Raw genomic sequence first — 8,472 nt, forward strand, 5'->3', positions numbered from 1 at the left:
TTCAACTTTGGGGTAGTTTGTCTTGAAGATACGCACTGCATTCCTTAGTCAGGGCTACCGTCTCAAATTCTTAAAGTCTTCATTTTTTTGACAGATATCCTTCATGAATTTGACGTAGTTCAGCATTTGTTCAAGTGTTTTAACCAACAGAATGTTGATATGAAGTTGCTTGAGTATGTCTAGGAACTTCTTGAATTGAATTTCATGCTTTTGCTTTGAAGTCTTTGAGGGTAGGGTGATGGAAGCTTCTTTACTAGAACTGGTTGATTTGTCTTCTGTGGCAATTCGACATCTAACAAAGTTGTTAGTTGATCAGAATTAGCTGGTTCTGAAGTTACCTTGTCAAATTTTACAGATTCTAGTTCCAGTGAAATTGGACTTTCAACACTTGGTTGAACATCCTCTAGTCTTGAGCATCGACTGACTTCTTTTCAAGTTTGACAATGTTGAGCTCTAATGTCTTTTTGCTCCTCAATGTCAACGTTTTACAATGCTCTTTCTCAAGATTCCTCGGATTTTCTGTATCACTTGGTAAAGCACCTTGTGGTCATGTTTTTAAGTTTAGTTGCAAGCTGGCCCATTTGATTCTCCAAATTTCTTAGAGCGACGTCATTTTTTCCATGTATGCCTTCAATAGGTTCTCTAAGCTATTGGACAGTTCAGCTTTGGTTGGTTTCTGAACTTGTTGGGAGAAACCAAGTGGCTGGGTCAGACTAAGTTGGGCGTAAGTGTTACTAGTTCCAGCCTCTTGGTTACTCCAGGAAAAATTTGGGTGGTTTCGCCACAATGGGTTATAGAAATTGGATTGCAGTCTTTGCCTTCCTCGATTTTGGTTTTGGTTATCCATGTAATACACGGCTTCTGGGTTCGATGGACATTCTTCGAACAAATTTCCTTCCCCACAATAGATACAGCCTACATTTTCAAATTGATTCGGTGGCTGTGCTACAAAACTATTAAACCTATTAGTGGTAAAATTTTTAAGTATTGAGGATATTGAGGATACCTGAGAAGCGAGTGAAGTAAGAGCGTCTACTTCTTGTATTCCAACAACTCGTCTACCTGACGCTGCTCTATTGGTTGGTCATTGATAATTGTTGCTGGCAATCCTCTCAATGATTTCATAAGCCTCATTATAAGACTTAGAAAGGAGAGCACCATTAGTAAAATTGTCCACTACCATCCTCGTGTGTGCATTGAGACCATTATAAAATGTCTCAAGTTGGATGCAATGTGGGATTCCGTGATGAGGGCACTTCCGTAATAATCCTTTGTACCTTTCCCATGCCTCATACAAGGACTCATCATCCATTTATTGGAAAGCAGTGATCTCGTTCCTCAACTTGGCATTCTTGCTAGGCGAGAAATACTTCATGAGGAATCTTTCTGCTCACTTTTTCCATGTGGAAATTGAATTTGGTGGCAATGAGTTTAACCAGGCTCGAGCTCTGTCCCTTAGCGAATATGGGAATACCTTCAATCGTAATGCATCTTTGGGTACTCCAGCTAACTTGAAAAAAATCACTCACCTCTATAAACAGTCTTAAGTGCAGGTGAGGATCTTTGGTAGGCATCCCACTGAATTGTCCCATTGTCTAAAGCATCCAGACCATGATTGGCTTCAGCTCAAACTATTGTGCCTCAATTTTGTGTCTCCTAATACCCAGATTAAGATCATGAAACACTGGCACGACAGACTATCTTAGAGCTCTATCCATATCATCAGCAATAAGGATAGGATTTTGAGCAGGGTTTGCTCCGTTTCCTTGATTCAAATTTTAGAGGTTCATCCCTTCGGTCCTTCTCTAACTTGTTTGTCTTCTTTGCTGTCAAAAAGTTCATTCAATCTGAGGGTCTACAGGGAGTAAATCGATAATTTAGTCAATACTCATAAACACATGAAATAATCACAGAAAAATAAACCAAAATGAAAAACTTACAAATTCACAAATAATGACTTTTTAAAACAATCCCCGGCAACGGTGCCAAAAACTTGGAACGACGGAAATGTGCAAGTGTACACAATCGCAACAAGTAAATGTCGAGTTATCGTACCTACAGGGACTGTGAAAAGAATTATATATGAATGCAACTTTAAAACACTATGGTGACGAAAAATATTTTGATTTGAGGAGGTGAAAAAACTTGGAATTTAACTAAATAAAATAAATAAAAATATAATAAAAGTTCCAATGCACGATTTCAAAAGATTATTTTAATCAACATGACATAATTGTGCTAGATTAATTACATTTCTTAACTTAAAATTATTAAACTCATGTTATGTTTTTACGAATAAATTCACGGTAACTCGGTAATTTGCTCACTTATGAACATACTTACTTACCAAAAATCCATTTATGTCTTGACTATATCTCTATGTCAATTCAACCGATTAAACAAATTTTACTAAGTAAATGTGTTAATGTACATACATACTTATGAAATTAAAATAGTCTCTTCTACATATCTCCATGCCAATTCAAACAATTAATTCAATCTCATAAGCACATAAAAGATTACATGAGGTAACAATGTATTTCCACCTTTAAACAGTTTAATCACAATAATCTTGCAAGTCATGCAAGGCTAATGTATCGATAGATACCATTGCTAATTTAATCCTCAGTCACCTTAGATGATTAAACATGCACTGACTAAGTACTGTGTCAATTAATTACAATTTCAATCTGTTTAAATAATTAATTCATTAGTTACCTTACAATTGTAATGCAAGAATAACTTAGTCATGGTTTTACTTAATTAAACATCTTACCGAGGCCTATAACAATACAAACACAATTTTAATAAATTAAGTAGACGAAATGCAATCAACCTAACACAAATTAAATTTAAGCCATATTAATTAAATTAAACATTTCAACATCATAAATATTCATAGACATGTTAATTATAACAACAAAATTAAAAGGATAGGGAACAATAATCAAATTTGGTGTTCTCTCTGTGGCTTAACTAGTTTGCTCCACTCCTCTTTCTCTGCTTTTTCTTGTCGAACCGAGGTTTCTACGAACACTTGAATGCTGCTCCAAATGGTGGATGAATGAATCTTTTTCAAGAGGTGAAATCGACAAGGGAATGAAGAATAATGGAAGGAAAATGAAGAGAGAAAAATGAGAGAGAAGTGAAGAGATGAGAAGAGTTGAGATGTTTTTTAAAGTGAGCAGCAAAGGGGGGTATTTATAGGTTTGGATGACTGCTAAAATTAGCAAAAATCAACAGCCATAGAGTCCCCCCATGGCCAGCCACACATGTGGCAAGTTTGAAGTTTTCAAACTTGCTATATTAAGGTAGGGATGAATCTAGAAAGGCACAAATAGTGGAGGGGTTTGAATACAATTTGAAGAAGTCTTCAAGGGCCATTTTGCAAGCCAAAAAATCTGATTGGGTCAGCATGTGGAACAGTTTTGGGTTGCCCAGTGCTCGGTTGGATCGATTTTCTCGGTTCAGCTCAACTGGGCCACTTTTCATAATTAATTAATAATAATTTATTTAACCCAATTTAAATTGGATTAAAATTAAAATTAATTATATTATGAATTAATACACATAATTTGGACCATCTTTGGTTGAAAAATTAATTCGCCTTGATGCTTCAAAATTGCCTCTCGGTTTTGCGCTTCTAGTAGTGTCTACCGAGCCATTTTTTGCCCTTTGTTCAAATATATCAAAAATAATCAAAATTAATCAAAATTAATTATAAAATTAATTAAAATTAAACATATTAATACTTTAAGTAAAAAATAATTATTTTATAATAATTATATATTTTTTGACAAGAATTTTATCAAAACTGCATGAATTTGAGTTAAAAAAGGGATGAAAAAATGTGTATATTTTCGTGTTCCTAGGTATCTTGAGAACTCATCGGACAAATATTCCCCATCTTGGTCAGACTGAAGATTCTTTATGGATAAACCTAATTGTTTTTCTACTTCCGCACGAAACTCTGCAAATTTATCAAATGTTTAATTTTTGCGATGCATTAGATACAAATATCCATATTGACAATAGTCGTCAATAAAAGTCACGTAATACTCGAAAATTCCACGAGCATTGATGCTCATGAGACCACATACATCAGTGTGCACAAGTTCTAAAGGTTGGTTGGCCCTTGTACTTTTCGCATTAAAACACCTCTTAGTCATTTTACCTTCCAAGTAAGATTCACATTGTGGAAGACTAACTTCCTTAAGCATACTTAAGGGACCATCTTTCACGAGTCTAGTGATTCTTTCTTAGTTAATATGACAGAGTTTTAAATGCCATATGTACCCCCTCATTAAAGTGAGAAGTTTTAAGTTTTTTATTCACTATTTTAGTTTGAAGCATCGAGTAGTTATTTAGTTTCATAAAGTAGAGATTGTTTTTCATCCATCCATTACAAATTAAAGAATGATTTATGTGAATAGCAATCCCTTCATTGAATGTCACTGTATAACCCTCATAAAACAAACATGCTACAAAAATTAAATTCCTTTTAAAATTAGGTACATAAAACACGTTCTTTAAAACAATCTTCTTAAAATTATCAAAGTGTAAAATATCTTTTCCCACTATTACGGTTGAAACATAGATTCCATCTCTAGTCCGCAATGAGAGGCTCTTATCACACAAACTTCTCGTTTCGCTAAACCCCTGTAAAAAAACACACACATGGTTAGTGGCTCCAGAATCTATAACCAACTTGTCAATTGATTCTTGCACTAAGCAAGCGTCAACCACAAAGAGTTCCATACCGTTGCTCTTTTTAGTTAGGTAATCTAAATTCTCCTTGTAGTTTGATTTGAAATACCCTTTTTTGTTGCAGAAGAAACATTTGATCTTTTTAGAATCTTTTAACTTCTTAGCCTTCTTCCTATCCACACGAGGTGGACTAGAAGACTTAGTTGGTTTCTTCTTTCCCTTAGCTTTTTATTTCCCCTTAGAGGACGAGGGGACCACAACTAAGTTTGCCTCAGGTTTCTCCTAAACCGGCTTACCACCATTCAACATCAATTCATAGGATTGTAATTCCTTCATAAGTTTAGTCAAGGTAAGTGCCTTGTTCCTTAAGTTGTAAGCGACCCTAAAATCAGCAAACTCTTTGGTTAAGGATTGAGCAGTAGTTCAATTTGAGTGTTCATGTCTAGTTCAACCCTATTGTCCTCCATTTCCGCAAAGAATCCCATAAGCTTAAGCATATGTTCTTTGACCGGAGTGTCAGCTTTCTATTGAGAATTAACCAAATTTGTAATAGTGGATTGTTAAGCCAATGCGACTTGGCCTCTGAGCAAATCATCCAAATTTGTCTTTATTTCTTTACCAGTAAGGAAATTCTTGTGTTGTTTTTGTAACACACTACTCATGCTCACTAACATATAACATTGAGAAATCAAGTCAGAATCTCTCCAGCAATTTCTTGCTTTTGGCTGAGTTTCAGGAGGGCACATTTCATCAAGAATAAATTTATGTTTCTCACAATTGAGAACTATAAGCAAGTTCTGTTTCCATTCTCGAAAGTTATCCCCATCTAATTTATTCTCAGTAAGAATGCTAATAAGATGAGTAGGAGACATGTTTCAACTAAAAAATAAAGATTTCACTAATTTCTATCTTTGTATTAAGCAAATATTTTTCATTTTAGCAACATATCAGGAAAGTATGATGCATGCATCTTGTATTAAAACCTTGAAAAAAAATTCCATTGCTACGATCATTCTCACACCCATCAACCATGTTGCCTTGGGGTGCCAAATTAACTAGCAAGAACATGAATCTTAATTCTCAAGACTCCACATGAACTAACGATTGTTTAACGTTTGACTATTATCTCTAGCATAAATATCGTTTCTTGGGAAACTATTTAATAAGAGATGATCTTGAGTGTGTAACCATTGACTCAACACCCATCATGAACATGCTTTCATTTGTGAGTCATCTTAGTACAATCTCTCTTAAAGTCATGCATGACTAGTTGTCCTTAAAAGGAAATCTCATCTAGTGAGCCCATATGATAAATTTTACCTTGGGGTATAGCCAGGGTAGGAACCAGCTCGAAATTTTATCATGCTATCACTTAGGGACCATCAATAGAGGCCGTAGGTCTTGTTTGATGACCTTCTCCCACTCAATATATAAAAAACATGCAAGGTTTTTTATCCCAAATTTCAAGAATGATCATACAATAATCCTAGTGGCATTCTTGCCTAATCTAAATGACATGCTTCCAATATATGCATGGCATGCTATGGCAATTTTATAATATCAATTCACAAGAATCAATCAATCATAAAAACAAATAATTTTGATTCTCCTCAGTTTTTCTTTTAAAGAAAAAACCAAAGAAGTGACTACGAACCGTGCACTAGGTAGGGTCCCAAGAAAGGGAGGTGAGTCAAATTTGACCGCTTAAAAACCAAGTCTTTCCTAGCCAGAGCGAATCCTAGTCATGCACCTTCTCATTACCACACTTCTCACAGTTATCGATTAACCGAAAGAAGTGAATAGAATAATACAACAAATGTATTTTCTCATTACCACACTTCTTATTTTTAATCAATCAACTGTAGATCATCTCATATATATTACAATTATATCATTACATAATATAAATATTATAAACAATTATAAAACAAATATATAATGAGATAGATAATTAAAATAAAATTGCCAGCTAAGGTTTCCATGGTTCTATTTCTAGAAAATAAATAGAAAAATAAAATTACATAAATTTTCACCACAAGGCATTCCTTGGGTCTTCAACCGCTATCACATCTTTTCATCGTCATGGACTCCTTTTGAAAAAATTACATTTAAGTCCTATATTCGTTTCTGGCTCATAAGAATTCTATGAATTAAAAAAATAGCCCTAAATAGAGATGATAGTCCACGGTCTATTTCCTAATAACCACAACCTCGACAAAAATATATATATAACAAATATATAATATTGCTTGCATCTATTCCCATATATAACTCAAAATATGCATAAGATCTAAAGAATGTCACTTTCTATATAAACAAATCACAAAAATAGAAATTTATTTTAATTATCTTTTTATACTTATAGATAGAACACAATCTAGCTCTGATATCAATTGTAGAAAAAATGGGTTTGAAAAATGCAGCGAAAATAAATTTAGGAAAAAAATTAGATTTTTAATTTTTTTTCCAAAATAAGATCTTAGTTGTGATATCTAAAGTAATAAACACTTAATCAAAATTGTATCTTTTCGATTCGTTTAAGATGAGCGCTTCGACCGAGTAGTCTTCTCTGCTATTCTCAAGCTCATGTCTGTCAAGTGTGGGCTTGCTTCGAATTAGAAAATTTTTCACAAAAATTACTAGTGGGGTAATTTTGTAATTTCTCTAAACATTTGAGTCAAGTTGTAAATCAGAAAAATATCTTTAGAAATTTTCTAGAATAATCTCTTCAGCTGATATTCTCTCTACAACTTTCTCTTGAATTCAAGTGTGTGTAAATAATGACCTAAGGCTCTCTTTATATAGGGAGAGTTTAGAGAGTTCAACCATGATTAAACTTAATCACTTTAATATTAAATTAATATAATATTTATCAATATAAATATTAGATTAAATTTAATATTAAATCTTATTAAAATAATAGAATATTTATCTACTAGATAAACATTAAATTTAATTTAATATTAAGATAATAATTTTAATATTAAATTAATAAAATACTATAAGATAAATATTAAATTTAATTTAATATTAAACTATTAAAATAATATTATTTTTGGAATAGATAATCTGAAATCAAATTCTCTGGTAGAGTCCTAGTAGGAGTGTAACTCTTCCACTACTCAACCACCGATGACCAACCGCTGGCGGCCACTAGGATGTCGTCGTCGCAGCCATCGATATCGCCTTGTTCGATGATGCAAATGATACACCCTTACGGCACCTTGAGTCGGTTCGGCTGCTGCCGGTTTGGTCCGGGTCAATGACAACCCGACCGATCCAGTCTAGCCACTGATTAGATCGTCGGCCCAATTTCACATACCGGACCCAGTTCGACCAGTTTTTGGGTCTTGGTCTCGTTTTGGGTTCTCGAACCCAATTTATGATCCCAGGTCTAATTTTTAAGTTCAATTACCTATTGGGCCAATTGTCTGACTTGAAATTTAACTTTCAAAAATATCATATTAATTTTAATTAATTTGATTAATTTAATTTTACTTAATCAAAATTAATTTTTCCAAAAATCACTTGGATCTTCTAAATTAATTTTTTAAGAAAATTATTTAATTAAATTATCTAGTTGAATAATTCGTACGACCACCTAATTTAATTTTACATCGAATAAATTGACTCAATTAAACCATATCTCCAATTGGAATTGTAGACGACATAATAATCCTTCTCAGTATTTGAATAAAATGCTCACTTTCATTCTTTTATGGGATTACGGACTCATTTAGATTATCTACTAAAGTAAGTCGACTT

General features: G+C 33.4%; 1 non-coding gene across 1 annotated transcript; it reads left to right on the forward strand.

Annotated features, from left to right (window-relative positions):
- The first annotated feature begins 1,238 nt into the window (after positions 1–1,238).
- Positions 1,239–1,345, forward strand: LOC121218075 (small nucleolar RNA R71). Its single transcript, XR_005914340.1, has one exon. It is a non-coding gene; the product is annotated as a small nucleolar RNA R71 (small nucleolar RNA).
- Positions 1,346–8,472: the final 7,127 nt, after the last annotated feature.

Source organism: Gossypium hirsutum, chromosome D05 (genome assembly GCF_007990345.1).
Source record: "Gossypium hirsutum isolate 1008001.06 chromosome D05, Gossypium_hirsutum_v2.1, whole genome shotgun sequence".
NCBI lineage: Eukaryota > Viridiplantae > Streptophyta > Magnoliopsida > Malvales > Malvaceae > Gossypium > Gossypium hirsutum.